This window comes from Lissotriton helveticus, chromosome 7 (genome assembly GCF_964261635.1).
Source record: "Lissotriton helveticus chromosome 7, aLisHel1.1, whole genome shotgun sequence".
In the NCBI taxonomy this organism is placed as follows: Eukaryota; Metazoa; Chordata; class Amphibia; order Caudata; family Salamandridae; genus Lissotriton; species Lissotriton helveticus.
The window spans coordinates 1018835165-1018851691 of NC_136068.1; the positions used below are offsets into that span (position 1 = coordinate 1018835165).

General features: G+C 49.4%; 1 protein-coding gene across 1 annotated transcript in view; it reads right to left on the bottom strand.

Moving 5' to 3' along the window:
- Positions 1–16527, bottom strand: part of CLINT1 (clathrin interactor 1) — a 630396-nt gene that overhangs the window by 234723 nt on the left and 379146 nt on the right. The gene's annotated exons all lie outside the window — the stretch shown is intronic.

Below are 16527 nucleotides of genomic sequence, written 5' to 3' on the forward strand. Positions count from 1 at the left end.
ATAAATGCAGCATCAAAGACAATATAATTCTAACCTTAATGAAGAAGATGTTGAAGAACAGCTTGTCCCACAGCTGCATCGTCCTGCGACGCAGATTGCAGGCAGTAGTGTTTCGTGAACGTGTAGACATTCTTCCTTGTCGCAGCACGACAGATGTTTTCTAATGTAACACCAGCAAATAGTGTCGTAGAAGCCGCCACAGTCCTGATGGAATGCGCTTTGACCTTTCTCTGTAAAGGTTTGTTGGCTTTGTCATGGCAAACTTGAACAACAGAAGCAATCCATCTGGCTATAGTTGCCTTTGTTACAGCATGTCCCAGTGTGGCTTGACAATAGGTGACAAATAATTGATTGGATCGCCTGATTTCCTTAGTTTTCTGTAAATACAATTTAAGACAACGCTTGACGTCGAGAGAGTGTAAAGCTCTTTCCGCCGGCGTGACTGGGCCCGGAAAGAAGGTTTTAAGCTTTACAGGCTGATTTAGATGAAATTGAGACTGTACTTTAGGGATGAATTTGGGATTTGTCTGTAAAATAACAATCTCTAGTGAAATGCAAAAAAGGGTTCTGAAATGGTGAAGGCTTGAATTTCACTAACACTTCCGGCTGAAGTAAGAACTAATAAAACTGCCACTTTCCAGTTTAAAAATTTGAGCTCAGCCTTGTGAATTGGCTCAAATGGTCTTCTCATTAGCTGAGAAAAAAACTGTGTTTAATTCCTAGTCTGGAGGTGGCGGATGTATCGGGGGAAAAAACTCGAAAATGTCCTTTTAAAAATTGTTTGATAAGTGAGGAAGAGCAAAGTGAAGGTTTGTTAGAGCTCTTCCGGGATCAGGGAATTGCAGCGAGGAGAACCTTGATAGAGGAGAACACAAGCCCCGCTTTGGCCAGATATAGCAAATAGGGAAGGATTTCCTCCGCTGGAGCTTGGATGAATATCATTTGCCTCACACCAATGACAAAATCGTTTTCACTTTAAGCAATACGTCCGACTGTACTCTGGGCACGAGAATCCTGAGATATTTTCAGATCTTTCAATTCTAAGAAGTCAGGAGCCGCAAGTGCAGCGACTGTGGATCTGGGTGTAGTATTTGACCCTTTTCCCTTCTCAACATCATGAGTGTTGGAACTAGACGAACAGGATGTTCCTGTGATAACTGAAGTAGTTCCTGAACCCAATATTGTCTTGGCCAGCGGGGTGAGATCAGGATGAGACGGCAACGCTCCCTCTTCATCTTTTGAAGCACTTTCGGTACAAATGGTATTGGGGGAAAAGAGCATTGACAGGCATTCCCTCTTGATCCCCGATGAGGGAATCTGCTGGCGTAATACAGGCATTTGCTGTTCTTTCTTGTCGCACACAGATCTAGTGTTGGTCTGCCCCAAATGTGAAAGATCTTTTCCAATTGCCTCTGCTCCAGCTTCCACTCATGACATCCCGATAGAGATCTGCTGAAGGTGTCGGCCAAAGTGTTCTGAAGCCCCTAGACTTGTTCCGCTCTTTGGGTTATACCGTGTGCTATAACCCATTCCCACAGCTCCTGAGCCTCCTGCAATAGAGATAGAGACCACGTTCCCCCCTGTTTGTTAATGTAATACATGCTGGTCGTATTGTCGGTATGGACCAGCACTGAGGAGCCCGAAATCCTCTGGAGGAATGCCTGTAGAGAGAGAAAAATGGCCCGCAGTTTCAAACTGTTGATGTGTTTTTGTTGATATTTGTGGGACCATCTTCCCTGAATCTGCAAGTCCTGAAGATGGCCTCCCCAGCCCTCCATGGATGCGTCCGTTGTTAGAATGAATTCTGGGGAAGTTGCCAAGAAAGTGAGGCCCGGGCCAGGTTTGTCTTTTGAGACCACCAATGGAGCGCGCGAATCATGCGCGATGTCATCTTGATGGAGTTGTCGAATGATCCTATGGTTTGTTGCCATTGCAGATGCAATTTTTCTCGCAGAGGTCTCATTCTGAGTCGTGCCAACGGAACCCGGTTTATTGCAGACGAGCACACCCCCAGAAGAGAAGCGAATGTCCGGACAGAAACTGACCTTTTTGAGATCGACCATGCTAGGCTTTGCAGTCTCAGTTGGCGATCTTCTGATAAGAAAGCTTTACAATGAATGGTACCCAGTTTTGCTCCCAGAAAGGGTATCACCTGGAGAGGCTGTAATTGTGATTTACTTTCATTGAGAGTGAGTCCCAAGCTTGAAAAGAGATATAGGCATGCTGAAATAGCCTCTTCCGTTATTCTTTCCGAAGGACCTTTGAGCAACCAGTCGTCGGGGTAAGGAAATACTTGTATTTCTTGTGATCTCAGAGCTGCAGAAACCGGTGCTAGGCATTTCGTGAAGATCCTTGGTGCTGATTTCAGTCCGAACGGGAGTACCTTGTTCTGAAAGTGGACACCAATCACTGTGAATCGTAGGTATTTGCGATGTTTGGGATGTATAGGGATATGGAAGTATGCGTCTTCCAAGTCCAGAGAAGCCATAAAATCTCCTTCGCTGAGACAACTTAAAACTTCGGCAAGCGTCACCATTCGAAAACTCTGTTTCTTCAGAAACTTGTTGAGGTTTCGGAGATCGAGAATCGTGCGCCACTCCCCTGATTTTTTCTTTATGAGGAAGAAGCGAGAGTAGAACCCTTTTCCTTTCTGCGACAAAGGAACTTTTGCTATCGCATTCTTGCGGAGCATGTTTAAGGCTTCTTTGAAAAGTAAGTGAAGACGAGGGGGAGGGTGACCCTTGGGTGGGGTCGTAGGTGGTTTCTTGGTGAATTCCAATGTGTCACCCTTGTGTACTAGGTCGATGACCCACTGATCTGACGTGATCTGTTGCCATTGGTGAAAGAAGGCCAAGATCTTTGTGTCCTTTGGATCTTTGCGTCCACAGGGAGGGAGGGAGGGAGGAATGACTGGACTCATTGTTTCCTGTTGGAATTGCGGCCTTGGTTGTTTGACCGTCTTCATCCGCCGAGGGAAACTACCAGATGCAGCTTGTCTGTATGATGATTGATAGTAAGGCAGTTTGAATTGAGACTGGTACTGCCTGTTCTGCTGATTGTGATAACCTTCCCTGGATGTAAAGCTACGACCTCTGGCTCCTCAGAATGATCCCCCTTTGTATTGGAGAGCAGCCAATGATTTTGCAGTATCTGTATCAGTCTTGATAGCCAACAAGGCTTCATCTATGTGCTTCCCAAATAATGAATCGCCGTCATAGGCCATATCCAGGATTTTGGTTTGCACCTCTGTCCTAAAAGATGTTGCCTTAAGCCATCCTTGGCGTCTATTTACTGCAGTCCCTGCAAGCTGTCTGAGGTTGGTATTCGAGATGTCTAGAGCGCACTTTTCTTGCCTCTTGTTGCGATTTTCCGAGATGAGGTCTATGAATTCTGTCAAATCCGCCACATCTGGCGGGTCGTACTGTGCCAGAATTGCCAGGGAATTTGCTGCTTTAATGGAGGATGTGGCATTAGTGGAAAACTTCTTTCCTATCAGATCCAATCTTCTACCATCTTTATCAGGCGGAGTTGAAATTGGTGTGGCCGGATTCTTTGATCTCTGCTGAGCAGCTTGAGATATGACTGAATCCGGACGTGGATGACCTATAGGGCAAGATGGAGTATCCGGAGGTGCAGTCATCCCAGGGATCCCCAACACCAGTGTTTTTTTTGTTTTTTGAACATTTCTTTATTGCAGTTGAGTATAGTTACAGTCATATAACTCCGTTCTCTCCAAACATCAAATCACTTTGCATTGTGTCTGACTGCACATTCAAAAGCATATGTAACATTTCACTTTTTAGAAAAACGTCCCTTCGTGTGCAACTTACCCCCCACCCGGTTCCCTACAGCACTACACATTCTGCACATGATGTGATCCACAGGACAAGTCAAAACATTTCAAAACATCTGCGTATCATATATGTAGGAAGGTAGATCCCTGACTATGGTTGCCCCCAACTTTTTGCCTGGTGTTTTGCTGGTTTTCTGACTTAGTTGACCTGGGGCCCTGCTATTCAGGACCCCAGGCCTACTGCTCTCTCTGTAAAATGGATTCCATGTACCCTAGGTACATATCTAATTGGATACTGAGTCACCTTATCAGTCCCTGTACAGTGTACCTTAGGTACCCAGGGCATAGGTGTACCCAGGGCCTACCAGGGGCTGCAGCATGTATTATGCCACCCCTGGCTGGCCATCCAAATCTGACACAACTGGCTGCACGACAGCTGGGGCAAGGTGGTGTAATCACCCTTTGCTTTAGATATAGTATAGCTATATCTAAACCTAAATGGACACACAGATCTCCTATCAGTCACTCCTATGGCAGGCCTTAACAATCCTGAAGGCAGAGTGCTTGGAATCGTGTGAGATAGTGCTCTGGCATGAGCTGAGCCTGTCTGCGGCTTTCGGGATCCATCCCTTAGCCGTTTCCATGATATCGCATACCATATACTCTTAAGTGCATTATAATCCTCGCGGTTATATGCCAACTCTGGTATCGCTTTATCAAAACATGTCGAGTAAGGTGTCATACGAATTGGAATACTAACCCCTCGCCAATTCTGGCGACGGGGTTAGCATTCCACCCTTCTAGAGGGACACGACATGTATGTAACCTGTAACCCCGGTTAAAGTCAGACATAGCCTTAGCTCCACAAAATGGATGCTGCCACCGAGACACAAGTCTGCCCTCCTGCTGCTGGGAGTCCTCCCAGAGCAGGAGGCAAGGACAAAGGGTTTCCTGTCAGGGGCGGTGCCAGCACCGTCCCAGACAGGATTTTGTGTATCCTAGGTAGGCAGGGCTTTAGAGGAAGGTGACTGCAAGTGGCACCCCGGTGCTCACTGTGCATAGGCCGGCTGAAACCAGTTCCAGGGGCACTCCAGCCCCTGGCCTGGGGAAAGCCCGCCAAAGGAGAGGGGTGTAACCACCCCCCTCCTAGTCCCACCCATAGGGCAGGACTTAGTCGCGTGCCAGCCCCTTTTTGCAGGATAAAGGTAGGAACTGGCCCCCTTCCAAATCAGATCATCTTTGGAATCAAGATACGACTTTCTGCGAAAGGACTTCAAGATTTCCTTCTTCAAGATTCTCCCTTGTGACTAAGGAGTAGTCACCCTGCATCCGCAGGCACCATCGCAAGAACACTGCGGTCTGCTGTAAGTCCTTCCTCCGGAATCCGACTGCCCAGCTCGACAAGACCCGGCTTCCCTGGCACCTCCGACCTCTACTCACCTCTACAGCCAAGCTGAGAACCGTGAGTGCGACGAGACCTCAAGGGACCGACTATTGCCAAGACTGCACGACTTCTGCACAGCAAGCCCGCCGAGTAATTTCCTGGCGAGTGCTTTGGGGTCCGAGAAGCCCCGACCCTGAGCAGCTCCAGCACCGAAGAGCAGCCCCCCAGCATCTCCACGATCGGCGTGGGGCCCTTTTGCTTTTTGCTGCTCACCGCGTTGTTTGGCTACTAGCCCGCTGGCTTGTGGCCTTCTGAACGACGCCCGACGACATCACTGCTGCTAGTCTGGTTGCTCCAGACTGGCTCTTGCTCCCTTCCAGAAGAGGAGCACCCCGGACCCTCCTGGTCCACTCCAGACGCCATTTTGAGTCCACCGCGTGGGCTTGAATTAGCCAAGGCTTTGTTGCCCAATCCTGGGTTCTTCGACGCCGACAGCTTCATCCATCGTGGGACAGCTCGCCTCTCCATCCTGGTCGCCGACAACGCCTCCTGGTCCGTGAGATCCGCAGAGCACAGCGTCGCCCACTCACCTAGTCGAGGTGACTACCATCCGGTGCCCTCCTGGTGCCCACTGACTACTGGCTAGTAGTCACGAACTTGGTCCCCTCTGCTTTCAGGTGTCATCCATCTTCCAGATCCAGGCTTGGATCACTTCGAACTATCTTCACTGGTCGCCTGCCAGCATCTTTCTTCCAGGCTCCTGGTCCGGCAACGAGGACTCCCGACGTCTTTTGAGACCTATGCAGCTGCAGCCCCTGGGCTAGGTAACTTCGGCATTTCGGTGCCCCAGCATAGCCTCACTATCCAAGGGTCAGGATCCACTGTCGTTTTCTCCCTACCAGGTCGGGTTTGCCCGTGAACACTAACTTTAGCGTTACTAGCTTCCATAGACTTTGTCCCGCATCCCGCGTGAGAGTGCACACTCTGCACCCGAGTCCCCTAGGCCTCCTAGAAGTAATCTAACGATTCCATAGTCAAGTCCTAGCGATTCCAAAGCCTATTAGTACTGTACTTACCTGCTAGTAATTTCGCATTCCACTTTTAGAGTATATGGTTTTTCGTGCCCCTCGGGCATTTGTGTATACCGTGCTAACTTAAGTATTTTCGTAAGAGTTTTGTTGTGTGCCTAGCACCCTGTCCTCATAAAGAGTACAGGGTTGTTGTGATTCTAATAAATACATTGTTTATTTTCATAACACTTGTGTGGTGTCCTTTCACTGGGTGTTCAAGGGGTAATGTGATGGTAAAACAGCTGGCTTAACACGCCCTCTAGAGTCTTAGCCTTAGACTGCTCGTATCCATGCTACTAGGATAGCTGGTCTATAAGGTTGACTTACAACCAATCATCAATAAGGGTTGTTTGGACTGATATATAGTGATCACTAGAATAGTGAGCACTGCACATCAGGCCAACTTCTCACATTGGTGAGCAGCGGTTGGGATTTGAGCTTGCTGTTGTTTTACCACACATATCCTAAGAATATCATTTGAAAGATCACATAAGTACTAAAGGTACATATAACTTAGCTTAGAATACTCTGAGTTCTACTGAACCAGCTGTTGTAGCTCCTAGGGCCTAGCACACCCTAAACTACAACTCTAGCAAGGGATCAGTAGGTAAACATATAGTGTAGGTAAGTGCACCACTTACACCTCACTAGAAAAGCATGTCTACCCATGGAGAGTCTACTGAGACTCCCCTTGTGGTTATTGACCCTCCACAGGTCAAATCAAGATATGCAGCTCTCAGTTTCCAGGAGATGAGACAAGTGTGTACCTCCAGGAAACTGAAACAGGGGTCTAACCCCACCATTCCCTTTCTGATAGGTCTCTTAGAGACATATGATGCCAGAAAGATTTCTCAGTTAGATGGGAATATGCCAGCCTTAGAGGGTACCACTGGGGATCCAGACCTCCTTGACACTGAAAATGCAGTTGAGGAGGAGGATCTAGAGGAACTCTCTGAGGGTGAGGCAAACAAGGGTCCTGAGTTAGTCAGCAGACTCACTAGGGCCAACATAGACCTTCTTGGGGAAGGATCTGGGGGACCCCCAGTACTGACCCTGATGAGGCCTAACCTTGGAGTTAGGAGAGATAGATCTCTTTCTAGGGACTCCATTAGATCTCTGCACTCTAATGCCTCTTCTCAGAGGAGAGGGAACTTTCCACAAAGGAGATTGACTTCCCCTCAGAGAAGAGAGCATGAAGCAAGGATGAGACAAGCTAAACTGAGGATTGAAAGGGAAGAACTTGCCCTGGCCAAAGAGAAGCTTGCCTTTGCTAGAGAGCAGCAGATGAGTGGGTTAGCTCCCGCAGCAATCTCCCAAGAGAAAAAGAGAAGGGTTTAGATACTAAACACCTGACAAAGATAGTGCCCCCCTTTAAACAAGGGGATGACATCCAGAAATGGATGGCTGCTTTGGAGAGGGCCTGCACTGTACAGTGCATCCCCCAAAGTCAGTGGGCAGCTATACTGTGGCTCTCCTTTGATGGCAAATGTAGAGATAAGCTCCTCACTACTAGAGTTGAGGATGCTAATAATTACCAAGTCCTGAAAAATGCACTGGTTGATGGGTTTGGCTTAACCACTGAGCAGTACAGGTTGCTGTTCAGGGATACCCAGAAAACTCAGTCTCAGGATTGGGCTGACTTTGTTGATTGTGCCACTAAGGCTTTGGAAGGCTGGCTACTGGGTAGCAAGGTTACTGACTTCACAGGATTGTATAATCTTATTATGAGAGAGCAAGTCTTAAATAATTGTCAGAACCAGTTATTACACCAGCACCTGGTAGACTCTGATCTGACCTCTCCACAGGAATTGGGTAAGAGGGCAGACAAATGGGTCAGAACCAGGATTAGGCCTAAGAACCAAGGTGGTGACCAGAAAAAGGAATCAACCAAGCCTCAAGAGAAGGGTGGGAATAAATCTTCAGATCAAACCACATCAGGGCCCCAAAAATCCTCTGAGGGGGGTGGGTCCCAGAATCCTTCCAATGCCCAGAAGAAACCTTATTGTTATCCCTGTAAACAGGTGGGTCATTTGAAAACTGACAGCAGTTGCCCAAAGAATAACAATAAGGAGAACATACCCCCAAGTAACATTCCCAAACCTCCTGTTACTATTAGTAGTAATCCCCCAGGTGGTGGGAGTGCCCCCAAGAATTTGGGTGCATTTACTTTGGGAGTTCCTGGGGACTCTGGCCTAACCAGGTCCCCAAACTTAGATACTCTTGTCTGTGAGACTGGCATGGGGTTTGCCAACTTCACAACTTGTCCCAACACTTTGGGCAAGTACAGACAAGAGCCCCTCATCAATGGTTTAAAAGTTGAGGCCTATAGAGATACAGGGGCTAGCATCACTATGGTGACTGAGAGTCTAGTCCCCTCAAGGCAACTTTTACCTGGTGCCACATACCAGGTGAACAATATTGATGGAGTACAGAGAGATCATCCCATGGCAGTGGTCAATCTCAGCTGGGGAGGTGTCACTGGCCACAAGAGAGTGGCAGTGTCACCAAACTTGCCTGTAGATTGCCTACTGGGGAATGATTTAGAGCTCTCAGCCTGGGCTGAAGTAGAGCAAGAAACCCATTCTAAAATGGTAAACTTCCATGGTAAGGTTAGTGGGGCAGTGATAGCCACAGCCACAGCCCCAGTCCAAGATGTCCTCCCTGAACAGGTCAGGAGGGCTGTGCCAGTCACAGCCCAATCTCAGACAACTTCCTTCCCAGAACAGGTTGTAAAGGCTGTGATGGTCACAGCCCACACCCAAACTGAGCCCCCTCCTGAAAAGGTTGGGAGAGTTGTGATGGCCACAGCTCAAACTCAGACAGATGATAGGGTTGTGAAGCCTGAAACTATGGATCACTCCACTCAGACAGAGAGCATTGAGGAGGAAGAGAAATCTCCCTCCCACCAGACTTTAGGAAAGGATCAGCCTCCTCGGGGAACTGATCTGACCCCTTGTGAAGAAACTGCCACAGAGGTAGTCAGGCCTAGCCTGGCAGAACCCCTGATGTCAGTGGACCCTTCCAAGGTGGGACCCAGTCTGGAGCAGGTAACCAGCCCCTCTCTACCCTGCCTCAGTCAGCCCAGGGCTGTAGAGGTCAGGGAGGCCAGTGGTGGACCCCAAAGGGCCCCCTGTCCAAAAGAACTTCCCAATCAACAGATTAAGGGCACTGAAGCTAGTAATCCTAGCCAAGTGAAAATAAAACAGACTCCTGAGGGATCCCCCTTAAATTTAGTTAGGGACCTCCCACAGATGGACACTGTTGGGCACAGCCAAACCTGGGACCCGAGGGCCCCAAACCTGACCTGTCCCTCCAGTAAGCCAAACAGAGGGACCCAACCTCCAGCTGTAGGTAGCCAGAGGTTGACCCTGAGAGCCCAAAACAACTCAGTCTTTGAAAGAAAGGCCTCTATGGTGGAAAATGATTGGAGGAAGCTGAGCCCAAAATTAGTGGAGCCTCACTTCAGTACTCCACTTCAGCACCAGCCTTTTACTTTGCCAAAGCACACCACAGGTAGGGATTCCCTATGGTGGAGACCCTCAGACACCCTTAGGGTGAGGGATTGCTTAGTGGACCATGAGATAGGGGGTAACCATGCCAGTGCTGGTACTTCCTTATATGGCCACTCAGGCAATATAGGCTTACCTGGCAAGGATAGCCTTATCTCCTTTCGTTTGGGGGGGGGGGGGGGGGTTATGTAGGAAGGTAGATCCCTGACTATGGTTGCCCCCAACTTTTTGCCTGGTGTTTTGCTGGTTTTCTGACTTAGTTGACCTGGGGCCCTGCTATTCAGGACCCCAGGCCTACTGCTCTCTCTGTAAAATGGATTCCATGTACCCTAGGTACATATCTAATTGGATACGGAGTCACCTTATCAGTCCCTGTACAGTGTACCTTAGGTACCCAGGGCATAGGTGTACCCAGGGCCTACCAGGGGCTGCAGCATGTATTATGCCACCCGTGGCTGGCCATCCAAATCTGACAACTGGCTGCACGACAGCTGGGGCAAGGTGGTGTAATCACCCTTTGCTTTAGATATAGTATAGCTATATCTAAACCTAAATGGACACACAGATCTCCTATCAGTCACTCCTATGGCAGGCCTTAACAATCCTGAAGGCAGAGTGCTTGGAATCGTGTGAGATAGTGCTCTGGCATGAGCTGAGCCTGTCTGCGGCTTTCGGGATCCATCCCTTAGCCGTTTCCATGATATCGCATACCATATACTCTTAAGTGCATTATAATCCTCGCGGTTATATGCCAACTCTGGTATCGCTTTATCAAAACATGTCGAGTAAGGTGTCATACGAATTGGAATACTAACCCCTCGCCAATTCTGGCGACGGGGTTAGCATTCCACCCTTCTAGAGGGACACGACATGTATGTAACCTGTAACCCCGGTTAAAGTCAGACATAGCCTTAGCTCCACAAAATGGATGCTGCCACCGAGACACAAGTCTGCCCTCCTGCTGCTGGGAGTCCTCCCAGAGCAGGAGGCAAGGACAAAGGGTTTCCTGTCAGGGGCGGTGCCAGCACCGTCCCAGACAGGATTTTGTGTATCCTAGGTAGGCAGGGCTTTAGAGGAAGGTGACTGCAAGTGGCACCCCAGTGCTCACTGTGCATAGGCCGGCTGAAACCAGTTCCAGGGGCACTCCAGCCCCTGGCCTGGGGAAAGCCCGCCAAAGGAGAGGGGTGTAACCACCCCCCTCCTAGTCCCACCCATAGGGCAGGACTTAGTCGCGTGCCAGCCCCTTTTTGCAGGATAAAGGTAGGAACTGGCCCCCTTCCAAATCAGATCATCTTTGGAATCAAGATACGACTTTCTGCGAAAGGACTTCAAGATTTCCTTCTTCAAGATTCTCCCTTGTGACTAAGGAGTAGTCACCCTGCATCCGCAGGCACCATCGCAAGAACACTGCGGTCTGCTGTAAGTCCTTCCTCCGGAATCCGACTGCCCAGCTCGACAAGACCCGGCTTCCCTGGCACCTCCGACCTCTACTCACCTCTACAGCCAAGCTGAGAACCGTGAGTGCGACGAGACCTCAAGGGACCGACTATTGCCAAGACTGCACGACTTCTGCACAGCAAGCCCGCCGAGTAATTTCCTGGCGAGTGCTTTAGGGTCCGAGAAGCCCCGACCCTGAGCAGCTCCAGCACCGAAGAGCAGCCCCCCAGCATCTCCACGATCGGCGTGGGGCCCTTCTGCTTTTTGCTGCTCACCGCGTTGTTTGGCTACTAGCCCGCTGGCTTGTGGCCTTCTGAACGATGCCCGACGACATCACTGCTGCTAGTCTGGTTGCTCCAGACTGGCTCTTGCTCCCTTCCAGAAGAGGAGCACCCCGGACCCTCCTGGTCCACTCCAGACGCCATTTTGAGTCCACCGCGTGGGCTTGAATTAGCCAAGGCTTTGTTGCCCAATCCTGGGTTCTTCGACGCCGACAGCTTCATCCATCGTGGGTCAGCTCGCCTCTCCATCCTGGTCGCCGACAACGCCTCCTGGTCCGTGAGATCCGCAGAGCACAGCGTCGCCCACTCACCTAGTCGAGGTGACTACCATCCGGTGCCCTCCTGGTGCCCACTGACTACTGGCTAGTAGTCACGAACTTGGTCCCCTCTGCTTTCAGGTGTCATCCATCTTCCAGATCCAGGCTTGGATCACTTCGAACTATCTTCACTGGTCGCCTGCCAGCATCTTTCTTCCAGGCTCCTGGTCCGGCAACGAGGACTCCCGACGTCTTTTGAGACCTATGCAGCTGCAGCCCCTGGGCTAGGTAACTTCGGCATTTCGGTGCCCCAGCATAGCCTCACTATCCAAGGGTCAGGATCCACTGTCGTTTTCTCCCTACCAGGTCGGGTTCGCCCGTGAACACTAACTTTAGCGTTACTAGCTTCCATAGACTTTGTCCCGCATCCCGCGTGAGAGTGCACACTCTGCACCCGTGTCCCCTAGGCCTCCTAGAAGTAATCTAACGATTCCATAGTCAAGTCCTAGCGATTCCAAAGCCTATTAGTACTGTACTTACCTGCTAGTAATTTCGCATTCCACTTTTAGAGTATATGGTTTTTCGTGCCCCTCGGGCATTTGTGTATACCGTGCTAACTTAAGTATTTTCGTAAGAGTTTTGTTGTGTGCCTAGCACCCTGTCCTCATAAAGAGTACAGGGTTGTTGTGATTCTAATAAATACATTGTTTATTTTCATAACACTTGTGTGGTGTCCTTTCACTGGGTGTTCAAGGGGTAATGTGATGGTAAAACAGCTGGCTTAACACGCCCTCTAGAGTCTTAGCCTTAGACTGCTCGTATCCATGCTACTAGGATAGCTGGTCTATAAGGTTGACTTACAACCAATCATCAATAAGGGTTGTTTGGACTGATATATAGTGATCACTAGAATAGTGAGCACTGCACATCAGGCCAACTTCTCACATTGGTGAGCAGCGGTTGGGATTTGAGCTTGCTGTTGTTTTACCACACATATCCTAAGAATATCATTTGAAAGATCACATAAGTACTAAAGGTACATATAACTTAGCTTAGAATACTCTGAGTTCTACTGAACCAGCTGTTGTAGCTCCTAGGGCCTAGCACACCCTAAACTACAACTCTAGCAAGGGATCAGTAGGTAAACATATAGTGTAGGTAAGTGCACCACTTACACCTCACTAGAAAAGCATGTCTACCCATGGAGAGTCTACTGAGACTCCCCTTGTGGTTATTGACCCTCCACAGGTCAAATCAAGATATGCAGCTCTCAGTTTCCAGGAGATGAGACAAGTGTGTACCTCCAGGAAACTGAAACAGGGGTCTAACCCCACCATTCCCTTTCTGATAGGTCTCTTAGAGACATATGATGCCAGAAAGATTTCTCAGTTAGATGGGAATATGCCAGCCTTAGAGGGTACCACTGGGGATCCAGACCTCCTTGACACTGAAAATGCAGTTGAGGAGGAGGATCTAGAGGAACTCTCTGAGGGTGAGGCAAACAAGGGTCCTGAGTTAGTCAGCAGACTCACTAGGGCCAACATAGACCTTCTTGGGGAAGGATCTGGGGGACCCCCAGTACTGACCCTGATGAGGCCTAACCTTGGAGTTAGGAGAGATAGATCTCTTTCTAGGGACTCCATTAGATCTCTGCACTCTAATGCCTCTTCTCAGAGGAGAGGGAACTTTCCACAAAGGAGATTGACTTCCCCTCAGAGAAGAGAGCATGAAGCAAGGATGAGACAAGCTAAACTGAGGATTGAAAGGGAAGAACTTGCCCTGGCCAAAGAGAAGCTTGCCTTTGCTAGAGAGCAGCAGATGAGTGGGTTAGCTCCCGCAGCAATCTCCCAAGAGAAAAAGAGAAGGGTTTAGATACTAAACACCTGACAAAGATAGTGCCCCCCTTTAAACAAGGGGATGACATCCAGAAATGGATGGCTGCTTTGGAGAGGGCCTGCACTGTACAGTGCATCCCCCAAAGTCAGTGGGCAGCTATACTGTGGCTCTCCTTTGATGGCAAATGTAGAGATAAGCTCCTCACTACTAGAGTTGAGGATGCTAATAATTACCAAGTCCTGAAAAATGCACTGGTTGATGGGTTTGGCTTAACCACTGAGCAGTACAGGTTGCTGTTCAGGGATACCCAGAAAACTCAGTCTCAGGATTGGGCTGACTTTGTTGATTGTGCCACTAAGGCTTTGGAAGGCTGGCTACTGGGTAGCAAGGTTACTGACTTCACAGGATTGTATAATCTTATTATGAGAGAGCAAGTCTTAAATAATTGTCAGAACCAGTTATTACACCAGCACCTGGTAGACTCTGATCTGACCTCTCCACAGGAATTGGGTAAGAGGGCAGACAAATGGGTCAGAACCAGGATTAGGCCTAAGAACCAAGGTGGTGACCAGAAAAAGGAATCAACCAAGCCTCAAGAGAAGGGTGGGAATAAATCTTCAGATCAAACCACATCAGGGCCCCAAAAATCCTCTGAGGGGGGTGGGTCCCAGAATCCTTCCAATGCCCAGAAGAAACCTTATTGTTATCCCTGTAAACAGGTGGGTCATTTGAAAACTGACAGCAGTTGCCCAAAGAATAACAATAAGGAGAACATACCCCCAAGTAACATTCCCAAACCTCCTGTTACTATTAGTAGTAATCCCCCAGGTGGTGGGAGTGCCCCCAAGAATTTGGGTGCATTTACTTTGGGAGTTCCTGGGGACTCTGGCCTAACCAGGTCCCCAAACTTAGATACTCTTGTCTGTGAGACTGGCATGGGGTTTGCCAACTTCACAACTTGTCCCAACACTTTGGGCAAGTACAGACAAGAGCCCCTCATCAATGGTTTAAAAGTTGAGGCCTATAGAGATACAGGGGCTAGCATCACTATGGTGACTGAGAGTCTAGTCCCCTCAAGGCAACTTTTACCTGGTGCCACATACCAGGTGAACAATATTGATGGAGTACAGAGAGATCATCCCATGGCAGTGGTCAATCTCAGCTGGGGAGGTGTCACTGGCCACAAGAGAGTGGCAGTGTCACCAAACTTGCCTGTAGATTGCCTACTGGGGAATGATTTAGAGCTCTCAGCCTGGGCTGAAGTAGAGCAAGAAACCCATTCTAAAATGGTAAACTTCCATGGTAAGGTTAGTGGGGCAGTGATAGCCACAGCCACAGCCCCAGTCCAAGATGTCCTCCCTGAACAGGTCAGGAGGGCTGTGCCAGTCACAGCCCAATCTCAGACAACTTCCTTCCCAGAACAGGTTGTAAAGGCTGTGATGGTCACAGCCCACACCCAAACTGAGCCCCCTCCTGAAAAGGTTGGGAGAGTTGTGATGGCCACAGCTCAAACTCAGACAGATGATAGGGTTGTGAAGCCTGAAACTATGGATCACTCCACTCAGACAGAGAGCATTGAGGAGGAAGAGAAATCTCCCTCCCACCAGACTTTAGGAAAGGATCAGCCTCCTCGGGGAACTGATCTGACCCCTTGTGAAGAAACTGCCACAGAGGTAGTCAGGCCTAGCCTGGCAGAACCCCTGATGTCAGTGGACCCTTCCAAGGTGGGACCCAGTCTGGAGCAGGTAACCAGCCCCTCTCTACCCTGCCTCAGTCAGCCCAGGGCTGTAGAGGTCAGGGAGGCCAGTGGTGGACCCCAAAGGGCCCCCTGTCCAAAAGAACTTCCCAATCAACAGATTAAGGGCACTGAAGCTAGTAATCCTAGCCAAGTGAAAATAAAACAGACTCCTGAGGGATCCCCCTTAAATTTAGTTAGGGACCTCCCACAGATGGACACTGTTGGGCACAGCCAAACCTGGGACCCGAGGGCCCCAAACCTGACCTGTCCCTCCAGTAAGCCAAACAGAGGGACCCAACCTCCAGCTGTAGGTAGCCAGAGGTTGACCCTGAGAGCCCAAAACAACTCAGTCTTTGAAAGAAAGGCCTCTATGGTGGAAAATGATTGGAGGAAGCTGAGCCCAAAATTAGTGGAGCCTCACTTCAGTACTCCACTTCAGCACCAGCCTTTTACTTTGCCAAAGCACACCACAGGTAGGGATTCCCTATGGTGGAGACCCTCAGACACCCTTAGGGTGAGGGATTGCTTAGTGGACCATGAGATAGGGGGTAACCATGCCAGTGCTGGTACTTCCTTATATGGCCACTCAGGCAATATAGGCTTACCTGGCAAGGATAGCCTTATCTCCTTTCGTTTGGGGGGGGGGGGGGGGGTTATGTAGGAAGGTAGATCCCTGACTATGGTTGCCCCCAACTTTTTGCCTGGTGTTTTGCTGGTTTTCTGACTTAGTTGACCTGGGGCCCTGCTATTCAGGACCCCAGGCCTACTGCTCTCTCTGTAAAATGGATTCCATGTACCCTAGGTACATATCTAATTGGATACGGAGTCACCTTATCAGTCCCTGTACAGTGTACCTTAGGTACCCAGGGCATAGGTGTACCCAGGGCCTACCAGGGGCTGCAGCATGTATTATGCCACCCGTGGCTGGCCATCCAAATCTGACAACTGGCTGCACGACAGCTGGGGCAAGGTGGTGTAATCACCCTTTGCTTTAGATATAGTATAGCTATATCTAAACCTAAATGGACACACAGATCTCCTATCAGTCACTCCTATGGCAGGCCTTAACAATCCTGAAGGCAGAGTGCTTGGAATCGTGTGAGATAGTGCTCTGGCATGAGCTGAGCCTGTCTGCGGCTTTCGGGATCCATCCCTTAGCCGTTTCCATGATATCGCATACCATATACTCTTAAGTGCATTATAATCCTCGCGGTTATATGCC